Source organism: Chrysochloris asiatica, unplaced genomic scaffold (assembly GCF_000296735.1).
Source record: "Chrysochloris asiatica unplaced genomic scaffold, ChrAsi1.0 scaffold00169, whole genome shotgun sequence".
In the NCBI taxonomy this organism is placed as follows: Eukaryota; Metazoa; Chordata; class Mammalia; order Afrosoricida; family Chrysochloridae; genus Chrysochloris; species Chrysochloris asiatica.
This window is the reverse complement of record NW_006408687.1, coordinates 1,625,830-1,643,466: the sequence shown is the minus strand read 5'-3', so window position 1 is coordinate 1,643,466 and position 17,637 is coordinate 1,625,830.

Genomic DNA, 17,637 nt, shown 5'->3' with positions numbered 1-17,637 from the left:
TTCTGCTGTGCATGGGGTCGCTATGAGTCGGTTCCGACTCTATGGCACCTGACAACAACAACAACAACATATATGAGGGTAGGTAAACAAATATTTCTATAAAATCATAGAAGCCATTAGTAAACAAAAATAGTAAAATGTGAAGTCATTGTTTGACATACCTTCCCTCTAGGTCTATATACTTTTGAAAGTGGTGTTTCCATCACTTTATCCCCTCCCCAAAGAATTCTGCACTCTTAAATTTACGCCAAGCCAAAAATTACAGTCCCTTGAAGGAATCAAATCATGTTTCTTATAAATTTTCTTTTTTGTCTGAAATCAGGATTACAGGGTGGATGGGGTAAGTTTCCCAGTAACAATCTCTTAAGTCAGCTCTTGCAATACTTGAAGAATGGTTAAGTACATTATGGAAAACAATTTCTTGGCAAAACTTTCCTGGCCTTTTTCTCACCAATACAGTTTTCAATTTTCTTAATATTTCTTCCTAGTGAGTCCCTGTGGTAATTTTGTGTCCTTCAAGGAAAACTGTCAAGATTGTTGTTGTTAAGTACCATCGAGTAGGTACCAACTTATGTTGTACATAGCGACCCTATGTACAACAGAACGAAACACTGCCCAGTCCTGGGTCAACCTCACAATTGTTGCCATGTTTGAGCCCATTGATGCTACCACTTTGCCAATCCATCTCACTGAGATTACCCCTTGATAAAAAACATTTTTCATAAGGTCTCTGCCTTGAATTTAACTGGCCCAGCAGATTCCCTCAGAAAGATTATTTTGATTGGCCCATGCTCTTTGGATCATTTTGGTAAATCCAAGACTCATACCTGGTTACAATTAGTTCCATAAAATTGTCTTCCTTAGCCTCAATATTGCTTAAGAGACTGATGGAAATATCAGCTATTTGAGTTAGCTAACCTTTGTGCAATGTTTGTGGCACTCATTGAGCCAAAAACTTGTCGAGGTCAAGATCCAAGATGTAAATTTCAGTAGCCATTGCATTAATAGTAATTCTATGGTCTTTTCCAAAAATTTCCTGGCCCCTAGCCATTGTTTCTTCTTTTGTCTAAGTTGACAGTCTTCCCTCTCTTGGCTCCTCTTTGACATCTTCCCAAGCTTCCTTAAGAGGCTTGGTCAATCTAAGAACTGTTGTTTTATGTGTTGAACATGTTACAAAGCTTCAATGATTGGGAATGATGTCAACTTTAGTTTTGTTAAAAAGGTGATATTAGCCTTGACTTCAAAAACAATGTTTTCCATGACACAAAAAAATCACTCTTTTTTTATTTTTTAAGACACACCAATGAGACAAATAAAGGTGAATTACTGAAATAACTTGGAATGGACACCAATATGAATTGCTTCCAGTTAATTGGCCTGGTAGCTGTCTTCCAAATTTCTTGGCATAGACAAGTGAAAGCCTTCAGCGCTGTATCAGTTTGTTGAAATATTTCCATTTACACTTCATCAATTCCTGGAGATTTGTTTTCACAATGTCTTTAGTACAGCTTGGACCATTCCTTCAATACTATTTGTTCTTGATCATTGGCTACCTCTTGAAATCACTGAACATCAGTGAATTTTTTTGGTACAGTTTGCATCTTCTTATTATGTTTCCTCCATCATTCAATGCTTTTTCCCATTGTTGTTGTTAAATGCCATCAAGTCAGTTCTGACTCAAAGGGAGCCTGTATAGAGTTTTCAAGGAGCAGCTGATGAGTCTGAACCACTGACCTTGTGGTTCAAACCAACACTGCGGTTCAGTGCTTTATCCCACAGTGCCACATCAGGACTCTATTTTGCCTGTAGAATGCTATTGCTAACCAAGGTTTGGCAGTTCTTTAATATTGCTAACCAAGGTTTGGCAGTTCTTCTGTTCTTTCAGCTTGAGAATTGCTGAGTGTGTTCTTCCTTTTTTGGTTTTCTAACTCCCAGTCTTTGCACATTTCATTTCAATACTTTACTTTGTTTTCCTGAGCTGCATCTTGAAACTTTCTGTTCAGCTCTTTCACTTCCTTATTCCTTCCAGTTACTCTACAACCCAAAACAAATTTCAAAGTGTCTCCTGACATCCATTTTGGTCTTTTCTGTCTTTTTAATGACCTTTTGCTGTCTTCAGGTGCAATGTTCTTGCTTGATGACATCCCACAACTCATCTGACCTTCAGTCATTTATGTCTAATGCATCAAACATGTTTTTAAGATGATCTCTAAACGCGGATGGGCTATATTTAAGGTTATATTTTGACTTTGAGAATTTGTTTAAATTTTTGTCAGCTTTAACCTGAACTTTCATATGAGCAATATATGGTCCAATAAGTTCCTGGCCTGATTTTTTTTTTTTTTTTTTTTTTTTTTTTTTTGAGGTTTACATGGGAGAATGTCAGCTTTATACTCACCATATCATATTTTGTTTCATTCAATTATTACAATCCCCTCCATGCGTCATCAAATAACCAAAGGGTACACCACACAGGCCTGCACCCCACCCCTGGCTGCCAGCACACAGCCCTTCTACCTCCCTGAGTCCACTGTCCACAGAGGCTCCATCTGTCCACATCATCATCTGTCTCCATCCCTGGCATCACTGCCTCTCTGGGTAAGGTCCCACTCTCCGTTCTTCTCACTTGATAGTCCCATGGACCGCTGCTCATGAGCTGCAAAATTAATCACTCTCCTCCTTTTGTCAAAAACATCTACCTCTATATTTCCTAGCCTCACAGTAAGTCCTGATGGCAATTATTCACTTTTGTACCACAAGAGTCTTATCCATACTTTCTTTCACCAGCCCGGTCCCAGCTCCCAATGGACTGGAAATCATTCATGGTGATTCTACTTTCCCCTTCCCTGTCTGGAACTAGGCTACTTCTTGAAAGCTTGTAAACCAGTCACTTCTTGAATTTATTTGTTGTTGTTGTTAAGTACCGTGGAGTCAGTTCCGACTCATAGTGACCCTGCACAGGGTTTCCGAGGCTGCAAATCTTTATGAGAGCAGAAAGTCTCATCTTTATCCTGTGAAACAGCTGGTAGTTTTGAACTGCTGACCTTGAGGTTAGCAGCCCAATTTGTAACCGCTATGCTACCAAAGCTCCTTCATAGGCCACCCCATTTGGGGTAGCCAAAGTCTAAGTTTCCCATCTCTGTCAACCCTGTGTACTGAGAGGGTGGGAGTGATCCTTGTTATACAGATATGTTCCCTTTTTTTGAGCTACTACATCCAAAAGTATAAGTAAAGTTTATCAAATTGTAGCAAGTTACTCTTTTTTTACCCCCTCTTCTTCTAGTCCAGTTCTGATCTTCCAGCCATCGAAGCCAGGTCAAGTGGGTACTATCTGCAATGATGGGTGTTCTTATGCATCTCCCCTCGCTTCATATCAGTTGGACACTTCACTTTCTGCTATGGTCTTCTGGGGCCATGTCACTGCCTCTGGGCCCAGGAGTCCCCACGTCTTGCCATACTGCTAGCCATCCAGGTCTCCACCTGGGTTCATGGGGGTCTATTGAATATGGTTGGGCTTAGATCACAACTTCATTACTATTTCCCCCCCACTTCCCTTATTGGTGACCAACGTGGTCACCAGGCAGACCACCTGCCTGTTCATGCATTCCCCTTTGAGTCTCAGTCTTGGGAGGCAGTTTGCTCTGGGGGGGTTCCAACCACTTGCCTTGATGGCTTCCGGGTGAACAGCTTACTTGTTCTTGTAGCAATCAGACTGCCATTATTGTTTTGGATTTTTCCTGCCAGTCTTTCTTTCACGAATTATCTTTTGTTCTTTTAGCCACTCCAGGCTGATCTACTCATCCTTTCCAGTGGAAATTTCCTACCTCAGTCAGTTCTGGATGGGGTTTTGGATTCCACCTATGGTCTTGTGCAATGTAAAGGCTCCATAGGAAGCCTCTTTCACTGGGCAACTTCTAACCCCCTTTAAGGTATTTCAATCAGTTATAGGCTGAACACTGACTTACAAGCTTTCTGTAGTGATGATTCTGGCTATTCCTTTCTTCCCACCTCAAGTGTCTATTTTACTATGACAGGCAAGGGAAACCAAGATTCAAAAGACAGCCAAGCATCTTAACATTATTCTCCTCTTTCAGTCATTCATACCCTGCCTCAATCCTTATATATCCTGTAGCCCTGTTGTTCCAAGGTTGTATATACATCATCATTTACCTCTGTCCCACTTAGCCCATGCAAACCTGCTTAACTGTTTTCCCATCAGCTTTGTTCTTCCATTCCCCTTCCCCTTCTTGTGTATTGACCCCCACCACCACCTCCCATACCCGGCACCCAAGCTATCCTGTGTCTATTCCTTACCCTGTGCTCTATATTCCCCTCCCTCCCCTCCTTTCATGCCATACATCCTGGTGATCAGCAAATATATATATAATTTTTCCCCCTTTTAGTGTGGGCTTTATTTCTTACTCATTTACAATAATGGTCCTATGCAGTATTTCTCCTTTTGTAACTGACTAATTTCATTCAGCATAATGTCCTCAAGTTTCATCCATGTTATGCGGTGGCTTGCCGCTTTCTTGTTGTTCTTCAAGATAGCATAATATTCCGTTGTATGTATGTACACAGTTTGTTTACCCATTATTAAATTGATGGGCATTTAGGCTGTCTCCATCTTTTTGCTATTGTAAAAAGTGCTGCTATGAACATTGGTGTGCATATATCTACTCGTGTTATGGCTCATATTTCTGGGGGTAAATACCAAGTAGAGGAATTGCTGGATCATAAGGTATTTCTATTTCCAACTTTCTGAGGAAGCGCCATATTGCTTTCCTGAGTGTTTGGATAATTTTGCAATCCCACTATCAACGTAGGAGGGTCCCAGTCTCTCTGCATCTTTGCCAGCGTTTCTTATCCTCTACATTTTTTTTTTTTTTTTTTTGCTGTTATTGCTGGTGTGAGATGTTTTTTTTTTTTTTTTTTTTTTTTTTGCTGTTATTGCTGGTGTGAGATGATATCTCATTGTTGTTTTGATTTGCATCTCTCTGATGGCTAGTGATTGTGAATATTTCTTCATATGTTTGTTGCCCGCCTGGATCTCCTCCTTGGTGAAGTGTCTGTTCATGTCTTGATGTCTTGTGCCCATTTTTAAATTTGGTTATTTGTCTTTTTCTTGTAGAGGTGTTGTAGTTGCCTATATATTTTAGAAATGAGTCCCCTTTCTGATGTGTCATTGCAAAAGATTTTTTCCTGTTCTGTGGGGTCCCTTTTTACTCTTTTGGTGAAGTCTTTTGATGCACGTAAGTTTTTAATTTTTAGTATGTCCCACTCATCTATTTTGTCTACTTTTGTTTGTGCAATTTTCAAAATGTTTGGTAGTCTGTATATTTGAGCCTTCACATTTGTCCCTATTTTTTCATTGATGACTTTCATAATTTTGGGATTCACATTTAGGTCTTTTATCCATGCTGAGTTCATTTTTGCATAGGGCATGAGGTAAAGGTCTTGTTTCAATCTTTTGCATTTCGCTTTCTAGTTCTGCCAGCACCATCTGTTAAACAGAATATCTCCTCCCCATGTAACATACCTAGGCACTTTGTCAAAAATTAGCTTGCTGTATGTGGATGGGTTAATTTATGGATTCTCGATTCTGTTCCATTGATCAATGTATGTTTCATTGTACCAGTACCAGGCTGTTTTGACCACTGTAGCCATGTAGTAGATTTTGAAATCGGGGAGTGAGAGGCTTCCAACCTTGTTCTTCTTCTTGAGCAGTGCTTTGCTTATCCTAGGTCTTCTTTCTTTGCATATAAAGTTTGTAATGGTCTTCTCCATCTCTTTGAAGAATGTTGTTGGAATCTGGATTGGGATTTCATTATATGTGTAAATTGTTTTGGGTAGTATTGACGTTTTCACGATGTTGAGTCTTCCTATCCAGGAACGTGGCATGTTCTTCTACTTTTGTAAGTCTCCTTTGGTTTCTTGTAGTAATGATTTGTAGTTATAGATCCTTTGTTTCTCTGGTTGCATTTATTCATAAATATTTCATCCTTTGGGCAGCTATTGTAAATTGTGTTTCTTTTCTAATGTCCTTTTCCATGCCATCATTGTTCCTATAGAGGAATTCGACTGATTTATGAATGTTAATCTTATACCCTGCCACTTTACTGAATCTTCCAATGATTTCTAGTAGCTCTTTTACTGAGTCTATAGGGTTTTCTATGGATAGGATCATATCGTCTGCAAATAGAGTTTTACTTCCTGTTTTGCAATTTGGATGTCTTTAATTTCCTTATCTTGCCATATAGCTCTGGCTAATATTTCCAAAACAATATTGAAAAGGAGTGGTGACAAAGGGCATCCTTGTCTGGTCCCCATTCGCATTGAGAGTTATGTAGGCTGTTGGTTTTGTATATATGCTTTTGATTAGTGTTTTTATCAGAAAAGGATGTTGGATTTCATCAAATGCATTTTCTGTATCAATTGATATGATCTTGTGGTTCTTTTCCTTTTTATTATTTATGTGGTGCATTACATTGATTGTATTTCTAATGTTGAACCATCCTTGCATCCCTTTTATGAAACCCACTTGGTATGATGTATTATTTTTTTGATGTGGTGCTGGATTCTGTTGGCTAGGATTTTGTTGACAATTTTTTCATCTATGTTCATGAGGGATATTGGTCTTTAATTTTCTTTCTTAGTGACGTCCTTCCCTGGTTTTGGTATGAGCATTATGCTTTCTTCATAAAAAGTATTTGGAAGTTTTCCAACCTCTTCTATATTCTGGAGTAATTTGAGCAGAATTGGTGACAGCTCTTTCCTGAGTGTTTGGTAGAATTCACTAGTGAATTCTTGTGGGCCTGAACTTATTTTGGTTGGGAATTTTTTGATGAACTAATCAATTTCTTCTTTTGTTATGTGTCTGTTCAAGTTTTCTACTTCACTCTGTTGAACTTTTGGTAGGTCATGTTTTTCTAAAAATGCATTCATCTCTTATAAGTTTTTGAATTTGTTGGAGTACAACTCTTCATAGTATTTTGTTATCCTTTTGACTTCGTTTGGTTCTGTTGTGATATCGCATGTGTGGTTTCTAATGCGAGTATTTGTGTCTTCTCCATCTTTTCTTTTGTTAGCTTTGTCAATGCTTTGTCAATTTTATTAATCCTTTCAAAGTACCAGCTTCTGGTCCTGTTGATTCTTTCTATAGTTTTTTTGTTTTCCATCTCATTTATTTCTGCTCTTATCTTTATTATTTCTTGTCTTTTGATGACTGTAGGTTCCCTCTGTTGGTTAGTTTCTTATTGTTGGAGATGCTGTGTTAATGTGTTAATTTTGGTTCTTTCTTCTTTTTGGATGTGCACATTTGTTGCAATAAATTGTCCTTTCAGTATGACTTTCAACGTGTCCCAAGTTATGTTTTCAGTCTCATTTGTTTCTAGTAACTTTATGAATTCACGTTTAATTTCTTCTTTTACCCAGTCACTTTTCAGCATGGTGTTGTTCAGTTTCCATGTATTCAACTTTATTTCCTTAGTCTTCTTGTTGTTGATTTCTAGGTTTATAGCATTATGGTCTGACAAGATGCTCTGTAGTATTTTGATGTTTGTAAATTTATGGAGGCTTGCTTTATGACCTAACATATTGTCAATTCTGGAGAATGTTTTATGTGCACTGGAGAAGAATGTATTGTGCTCTTGTTGGGTTGAATGCTTTGCACACGTCTACCAGATCAAGTTGGCTGATTGTGCAGTTTAGTTCCTCTGTAACTTTGTCAAGTTTCTTTCTAGTTGTTCTGTCCCTTTTCTAAAGTGGCATATTAAAATCTCCCACTATAATTAAAAAATTATCTATTTATTTCTTTAATTCTAGCAAGGTTTGTGTCATATATCTTGGTGCTTTTGCATTGGGAGTGTAGATATTAATTATGGTTATGTCATCTTGCTCAATTGACACTTTGATCGTGAGATAGTGTCCTCCTTTATCTCTTATGCTGGTTTTTGTCTTAAAGTTTACTTTATTAGAGATTAGAATTGACACTCCTGCTTTGTTTAGTTTTGCAGTTAACTTGGTATATTTTTTTCCATCCTTTAACTTTTCTTCTGTTTTGGTCTTGTGTTAGGTGTGTTTCTTGTAGGCAGCATATTGAAGGGTCTTGTTTTCTTATCCAATCTGCCACACTCTCCTTTCACTGGTACATTCAATCCATTGACATTCAATGTAATTATTGATAGGGATGAATTAATTGCTGCCATTATATTAATTTTTTGGCAGTGTTGTTTGTTCCATTGTTCTGCATGCCTTCTTGGGTTGAGTTTTTGTTTTTTGTACTATTTCTTGTCGGTTTCTTCTTAGTTTTCATGTTTACTTGGAAGCTTATTTGCATGGTAATTTGTGAAGTATTAACATTCTTTGGTATTACCTTATAGTCTATTAACTTTTCTCTCCATTTAAGTGAATATATTTATCCTGTAATAGACCTGGCATCCTCACCACCTGGATCTCTGTTTCTACATTTATTCCTTCTTTGACATTGATATTATTTTGATCTTCAGTTGACTTCCCAGCTCCTTTGATTTTGCTGTTGTAATTGTGTTCTGTTCTGAACCCTGCTATCTGTCGACTGAGTTCCAGGTGGTGTTGCCATGCCTGTCGATCTCTGGTTGTTGTATGTTCTTGTTGTTTTCAGTCCAAAGAACTCCCTTTAGGGTGTTTTGAAGTGCTGGACTAGTTTTGACAAAATCTCTTAGATTCTGTTTATCCTGGAATGTTTTGATTGATAATTTTGCTGGATAGACATTTCTTGGTTGGCATTTTTTCTTTTGGGATTTTGTATATGTCTCACTCTCTTTGGAATGGGCACAAATATGGATCTCTTCCTATCAGTTGGCCAGATAGTTGTCTTCCAAATTTCTTGGCAGAAATGATTGAGTGCCTCCTGTGCCACCTCACTGTCTTGAAAGATTTGAATTTTTATTCCATCAATTCCTGGTGCCTGTTCTTTGCCCATTCCTTCAATGCACCTTGGACTCCCTCGTTCACTATCATTGGTTCTTAATCATATGCTACCTCTTGAAATGGTTGAACATGAACCATATCCTTTTGGTACAGTGACTCTGTGTATTCCTTTCTGCATCATACAATAATTTTCCCAGTGAATCCTTCAATAACGAAATTCGAGGCTTGCAGTTTTTCTTCAGTTCTCCCAGCTTGAGAGATACTGAGTGTGTTATTCCTTTTTGGTTTTCTGACTCCATATCTTTGAACATTATGTTGTAATATTTGGCTTTATCTTCTTGAGCTGGTCTTTGAATTTTTCTGTTCAGCTCTTGTACCTCATTTCTTCCACTTGCTTTAGCATCACTACACTAGAGAGCAAGTTTCAATGTCTCGTCTGACATCCATTTTGACCTTTTCCTTTTCTGTCATCTTCTTAATGACTTTATGCTTTCTTAATGTATGATGTTCTTGATGTCATCGCACAACTCTTCTGGTCTTCAGTCTTTAGCATTTAAAGTATCAAATCTGTTCTTCAGATGATCCCTAAATCCAGGTGATATATTCAGGTTCATATTTTGGCTCTCATGATGGAAGCAGTCAAGAAATCAAACGACTTATTGCATTAGGCAAATCTACTGCACAAGACCTTTTTAAAGTGTTGAAGAGCAAAGATGGTAGTTTCAATAACCTCATATGCGTGCAATAACTGGAAGACTGCAGAAGAATTGATGCTTTTGAGTTATGGTGTTGGAGGAGAATATTAAAAGTGCCATGGGCTGCCAAATAACCAATAGATCCGTTTTGGAAGAAGTGCAGGGAATCAGAGGAAAAAATGTGTAGAATCCCCTGCACATCCTTTTGCAAATGTCACTGCACCGCTTTTAGCCAGGTTCCCTGTGCTGGTCTGGCTGTAACCCCACCCTCTGAACTCCGCCCTTGTGGGGTTGCTACAGAGCAATTCCCGTCTCCAGCAATTCCTAACTCACAGTATTTTCCTTTATACCATGATTTTTCCACTTGTATGTGAGGGGATCTTATGCCCTGGACCTTATGTTAGATCCAGAGCTCTGGTGTTGTTCCATGTGTGCAACTTCTCTGGGTTTTCAATCCATCCCCCATGGAGCCTTTCCTACCTGGCTGTCTCTGCTGCTGCCAAAATGCTTCCTCTCCTGGCCTCATTTTGAGTGATGATATTGAGAGTCTCTGTTGTCTCTTCCCACCTGTGTAGTCAATTGGATTCTTATGTATCTTATTTGTTGAGTTCTACATGTATGTTGTTAGTATTAAATACTATCAAGCCAGTTCCAATCCATAGCAACCCTGTGTAGGACTTCCAAGGAGTGATTGTTGAGTTTGAAACACTAACCTTGTGGTCAAGTGCTTATCCTTCAGTGCCATACCAGGTTATAGTTGTCATTTATTTATTTTTAAGTTTTTATTGTGAATTGAGTGACAGTTTTCATGTGAGAACATCAGTTTTGCACTCATCATTTCATATCAATGATTATTATCTCCTCCATGCATCATCATTCATCAGTATTTGCTTCTATTCCCTCTAGGTTTTTTGAGGGGTGGGATGGGGGGAGGAGAGGTACACAAAAGCACTCAGGAATATAAAATTTAAGTGACCAAAGTTCACATTCTGTAAGCCTGCTTCCTGACCAACAGCACACAGTCTTTCTCTTTCCATGAGTCTAGAGTCCTCAGCTGCTCTATTGTTCCATGGCCTCATCTCTGCCTCCATCTCTGGAATCCCTGTTTCTCTGGATAAGGTCCCACATTTTGCTCTTGCTTCTCTCCCTTAATGATCCTGGTGTCCTCTGTTCCTGAACTGTAAGATTAACTACTCTCCCTCTTTTGTTACAAAAATCTACTTTTACAGTTGTGATAATCACAATTCATCATGATAACAATTTCTCATTATTGAGTCATAAGAATCTTATCCCCCATCTCTTTTTACCAGACTTGTCTAGCCAAGATGAAAACTATTCAGTGGGGATGCTACCTTCCCCTGCACTCTCTGAAACTAAACTCTCTCTTGAAAACTTGTAAGCCAGTCACTTTGTGCCTTTATAGTCCCTCCCCCTCCCTCTCCCCCATTTTAGGTAGCCAGTGTCTAAGTTGCCTATCCCTATCAACCCTGTGTACAGAGGGGATAGAATTGATACTTGATGTGAAGACTCCTTCCCTCTCAGTTGGTATTTTGAGCTACTACATCCATACATATAGGTCGAGTTCATCACATTGTAGCAATTTACACTTGTTTCCTGTATCAAAAATGTTTGTTTGTTTGTTTTGCCTCCCTCTAGTCAAGTTCTGATCATCAGGCCATCGAGGCTAGGTCAAATGAGTACTACCTACAAGTTTGGCATTCTTTGTGCATCTCCCTCACTTCATATCATCTGTACACTTCACTCTCTGCTCAACACTGCACTCTCAGCTCAAGCCCTCCGTGACTGTGTCTTTGTCCATGGGCTCAGGAGTCCCCAGGTCTCATTACACTTCAGACAAATCAGACTTTCCTCTTATCTCTCACATTTCTAGGTTGATGGGAGTCTATGGAACATGGTCAAACTCAGCCCATTTTTCATTGCTGCCTTTCCCCTTCTTCCATTCACCAGGAGACCAACGTGGTTGCCAGCAAGCTTACATGCTTGCTCATGTGTTCTCTTTGAATTTCAGTCTTGGAGGGAGATTTGTCCTGAAAGGACTTGATTGCTTGCTTTGATGACTCCCTGGCGAACAACTTGCTTGTTCTTGTAGTAGCCAATCAGACTGCCAACTTTGTTCTGGACCTTCCCTGCTGGTCTTTCTTTCAAGAAGTACCTTCTGTTCCTCTATTTGCTCCAGATTGGTTTGCTTGTCCTTTCAAGTGGAAATGTCCCACCTCAAAGGTTCTGAAAGGGGCTCAGGATTCCACAAGAAGCCTATTTCACTGGCTTTTAGGTATTCTAACCCTTTTAGGTATTCTAATCCGTTGTAGGCTGAAGATGGGCTTATAACATCCTGTAATCATGTTTCCCGATATTCCTTTCTATTCCACTCAAGTGTTTATTTTACAATAGTAGGCAAGGAAACCCAATATTCATAAGACAGTTAGGCATCTTAATTAAAATTATTTCACCTTTTACCCATTCAGACTATGTCTCAATACCTATATCACAGAGCTCTGTTGTTCCAAGGTTGAGCATACATTACTATTTACCTCTGTCCCATTTAGTCCATGCAAATCTACCTCAGTGTTTCCCTATGTACCTTGTTCTTCCATCCTCCCCCTTCTTGTGCATTCCCCTCCCCAACATCCAAACTATGATGTGACTATACCCTACCCTGTGCTTCACTGTCTCCTCATTCCCACACCTAAATGAATAAAGTTGTTTTTTTTTTTTTTTTTCCTTTTAGTATGGGTATCTTTTCTTAAGCTTTTACAATAATGATCTTATGCAATATTTGTCCTTTTGTGACTGACTAATTTCACTCAGCATAATGTCCTCAAGCAATCCTGGTGTTGTGCTGTGGGCTAATGTGTCAGACTGCAAAGTTGTTTGAACTGCAAGATCAATGGTTCCAAGCTCACCAGCCACTCCTTGTAAACCCTATATAGAGTCACTATGGGTCAGAATCAACTCGATAGCATTTAACAACAACAATGTCCTCAAGGGTCATCCATGTTATGTGGTGGATTGCAGCTTCCTTTTTATTCATCAAGGTAGCATAATATTCCATTGTGTGTATGTACCAAAGTTTGGTTATCCATTCTTCCACTGATGGGCACTTAGACCATCTCGATCTTTGAGCTATTGTGAATAGTGCCGCTATGAACATTGGTGTGCATGTATCTACTTGTGTTCTGGCTTTTATTTCTTGTGGATGTAAACTAGAATTGCTGGACCATAAGACATTTCTATTTTCAACTTTCTGAGGAAGTGCCATACCCTTTTGCCGGGAACCAGCCTTGGCAAACTATTAGGGAGACTCTCGAGAGGAGGATGTGGAGTCGGCAAATGAAAAAAATATAATAATAAAATAAAATAAAAACTCAAAGAGTCAATAGGTCATTTTGAGTCTTAGGCAGATGGTGGTAATGGCTCTCTTCTGATGACTCTTTGCTGCTTTATTTAAAAAATTGTTGCTTCTTATATCCCCTTTACAATATACTATGATCTCATAATAGTCACGTACAAGCAGTTACAAATCAATCAAATATTATATTGTTACATCAAAGGTACAAGAGGAACACAAGGTCACCAAACATTCCTGCATTCGCTATACTCCTTAGTTACTCCTTAGTTACCTTGATAATGTCTGCCTTCTGTGAGCGACTCTGTTTCTCTCTAATCCTCCCTAAAATGTCAGGTTAATTTTAAACAAAGTTCTACATCTTAATTTCTAACTTTACTAACATCTATTACTTTCTATAGATTCATTAGTTACAGATTACAATCAAAAGCATAATTTTTACTATAACTGGTCATACATACAATTGATCAAACAATAAAAACAAGAACATAAAAGTACCCTAAAGTTTCATAGTTAAGAACAAAGCAGTAATTCTCTCATGCTAACAATTTCTCAAAACTTCTAATCAAACTCCTACCTCTGTTCCCAAGCTCTCACTGCCCTTGACTGTCTCCTAAGCTGCTTTCCTTGGCTAAAACCACCTGGAATGTTTCTTACAATTTTAAGCTTGAATTGCTAAAACTTTAGCTAGTGTGGTTATATCTAATGTTAAAACTTATTGTTGGTATAAAAATTAATTTTTATAACTACATAAGATTGAATATGGTGTGGAAGTTAATGTTAATGTGAAAGGCAACTATTATAACGTGAGGTTTGTTTAAAGTATCTAATAATTATGCAAGATTTTCTAAAACTTCTTATAAGGAAATCAGAAATAAACTATTTTTCCAAGGGAAAGCAAGAAACCGTGGGTCCCCTGCATGAATCATCCTTTGTAGCTCTGCTAACCAATGGGGGCATTCATTGTCGCTCTGCTAAACAATGAAATTCTCATGCATAAGGCTTCTCACTGTTCTGCTCCTTGGCATCCGCCAACCTTTTCCAGAGTGATTGGACCATTTTGCATTCCCACCAGCAATGTAAGAGGATCCCAGTCTCTCTATATCCTTGCCAGCATTTATTGTCCTCTGATTTGTAGAACTTTGCTGATATTGCTAGTATGAGATGGTATCTCATTGATATTTTGATTTGCATCTCTCTAATGGCTAATGATCATGGACATTTTTTCATGTTTGTTGGATGTCTGAATCTCCTCCTTGGTGAAGTGCCTATTCATGTCATGTGACAGTTTTTTTTAATTGGGTTATTTGTCATTTTCTTGTAGAGGTGTTGTATTTTCCTATAGATTTTAGAAATTAGTCCCTCATCTTGTATGTCATTGCAAAATATTTTTTTCCCATTCTGTGGGCTCCCTTTTTATTCTTTTGGTGAAGTCTTTTGATGAACATACCTTTCTAATATTTAGTATGTCTAATTTGGCTTATTTAATATGTCTATTTTATCTGATTTCATTTGTGTAATTTTTGCAATGTTTGGTACTCTGTGTGTGCCCTGTATTAGAATCCTTAAATTTGTCCCCTATTTTTTATTGATGACCTTTATAATTCTGGTATTCACATTTAGGTCATTAATCCATGCTGAGTTGGTCTTTGTATATGGCATAAGGTAAACATCTTGTTTCAATCTTGTGCATATCGATTTCCAGTTCTGCCAGCACCATCTGTTGAAGAGATTATTTCCTCCACATTCAATGTACTTTGGCCCTTTGTCAATGATCAATTGTCTGTATGTGAGTGGGTTAATTTCTGGATTCTTGAATCTGTTCCATTGATCTATGTATCTTTCATTGTATCAGTACTAGGCTGTTTTGACCACTGTTGCAATGTAGTAAAATTTGAAATCAGGGAGTGAGAGGCTTCCAACTTTACTCTTCTTCTTAAGCAGTGTTTTGCTTATCCTTTCCTTTCCATATAAAGTTTGTAATTGTTTTTTCCACCTCTTTGAAGAATGTTATTGGAACCTGGATTGGGTTTGAATTATATATGTAAATTGCTTTAGACAGTATTGACATTTTCACAATGTTAAGTTTTCCTATCCGGGAGCATGGTACATTCTTCCATTTTTGTAGGTCTCTTTTGGTTTCTTGTAGTAGTGTTTTGTAGTTTCCTTTGTATAGGTACTTTGTTTCTCTGGTTGCATTTATTCCTAAATATTTCATCCTTTGAGTGGCTATTGTAAATAGTATTACTCTCTTAATTTCCTTTACAGCGCTCTTGTTATTACTATAGAGAAATTCAACTGATTTTTGTATGTTGGTCTTGTACCCTGCAACTTTGCTGAATCTTCCAATGAGTTCTAGTAGGTTTTTGCTGAGTCTTTGTGGTTTTCTATGTAGAATCATGTCATCTGAAAAAGGAGAAAGTTTTACTTCTTCTTTGCCAATTTGGATGCCTTTAAATTCCCTCCCTTGCCTTACAGCTCTGGCTAAGACTTCCAACACAATATTTAATAGGAGTGCTGATAAAAAGCATCCTTGTCTGGTTCCTATTCACAAAGTGAAGGCTTTCAGTATCTCTCCATTGACGGTGATTTTTGCTGTTGGTTTTGTATCTATGCTCTTAATTATGTTGAGGAGTTTCCTTAAGTTCCTACTTTGAGTGTTTTTATCAGAAAAAGATGTTAAATTTTTCAAATACCTTTTCTGCATCAATCAATATGATCATGTGGTTCTTTTCCTTTTTTGTCGTCATATTAGTCTTACAAAATTCTATCATGAAATTTCCATAATTAGTCACTGGTCTTGCAAAGTTCTATCGTGCAATTTCCAGCATCTTTTCGGATACCAAGGCCATAGTTTCCAACTACAGATCCCTCTTCTTTGTTTTCACCTTTCACATTCCATTCACTGGTAACTATCAAGGCATCTTATTGCATGTTTGATCAACTTTGGACAGAAAACATTAGAACATTTCTTCAATTTCATCATCATTGGCTTCAGTTGTTGGTGCAAAAATTTGAGTAATACCAGTATTTACTGATAATTATTATTATTTTACAATGATTGTAATTTGACTTTCCTGGCATAATAAACTATATGACTGTCTAATTAAAAATGGCCAATACCAGTCCATTTCAGCTCAGGACAGAAAATGCCAGGAGAGAAAATTTCAAAGATCAACTTGAGAAGATCATTACAACAAAATATGCAAAGATCTGGAGTCAGAAAAACAAAAGGGGAAACCACGCTCAGCATTTCTCAAACTGGGACAACTGAAGAAAACATTCAAACCTCGACTTTCGTTATTGAAGGATTCTCTGGACAAATTATTGAATGATACAGAAAGCATCAAAAGAAGATGGAAGGAAAACACAGTCACTGTACTAAAAGGAAATAGTTGATGTTCAACCATTTGATATTGATATAATTAAGAGCAAATGATACTGAAAGAGGAAGTCCAAGGTGCATTGAAGGAATTGGCAAAGAACAAGGCACCTGGAAGTGATGGAATAAAAATTGAAAGATTTCAAGAAAGTGAGGCAGCACAGGAGGCACTTACTCATCTATGCCAAGAAATTTGGAAGACAACTACCTGGCCAAATGATTGGAAGAGATCTATATTTATGCCTACTCCAAAGAGAGGTGACACAATGGAAGGTGGAAATCATAGGATAATCTCTTTGATATCCCATGTGAGTAAAGTTTTACTAAAGGTAATACAGAAATGGCTGCAAGCATACATTGACAGGGAACTTCTAGAGGTTCAAGCCAGATTCAGAAGGGGACATAGAATGAGGTATATCATTGCTGATATCTGATGGATCTTTGCTCAACACAGAGAATATCAGAAAGATGTTTACCTGTACTTTAATTGACTATGCAAAGGCTTTTGATTGTGTGGATCTTGACAAGCTATGGACAACATTGCAAAGTATGAGTTTTCCAGAACACTTAATTGTGCTTATTAGGAATCAGTACCTGGACCAAGAGGAAGTTGTTTGAACAGAACATAGGAACACTGAATGGTTTAATATTAAGAAAGGTGTACGACGGAATTGTATTCTTTCACCATACTTATTCAACCTGTATGCTGAGCAAATAATCCGAGAAGCTGGGTTATATGATGAAAAACGTGATATCAGGATTAGAGGAAGACTCATTAACAACCTGTGATATGCAAATGATACAACCTTGCTTGCTGAAAGTGAAAAAGACTTCAAATATTTGCTGATGAAGATTAAAGAGCACAGCCTTTGGTATGGATTGCATCTCAGTGTAAAGAAAATGAAAATCCTCACCAATGGACCAATGAACAACATTCTTACCAACAGAGAAAACAATGAAGTTGTCAAGGACTTCATTCTTCTTGGAGCAACTATCAACAAGAAATCAAACAACATACTGCATTAGGCAAATCTGCTGCACAAGAGCTTTTTAAAATGTTGAAGAGCAAAGATGTCAACTTGAAGACTAAGGTGCACCTGACCCAAGCCATGGTATTTTCAATAACCTCATATGCATGAAAAAGCTGGACAGTGAATAAGGAAGACCGTACAAGAATTGATACTTTTGAATTATGGTGTTGGAGGAGAATATGGAAAGTTCCATGAGCTGCCAAAAGAACCAACAGATCTGTGTTGGAAGCAATGCAGCCAGAATGCTCCTTG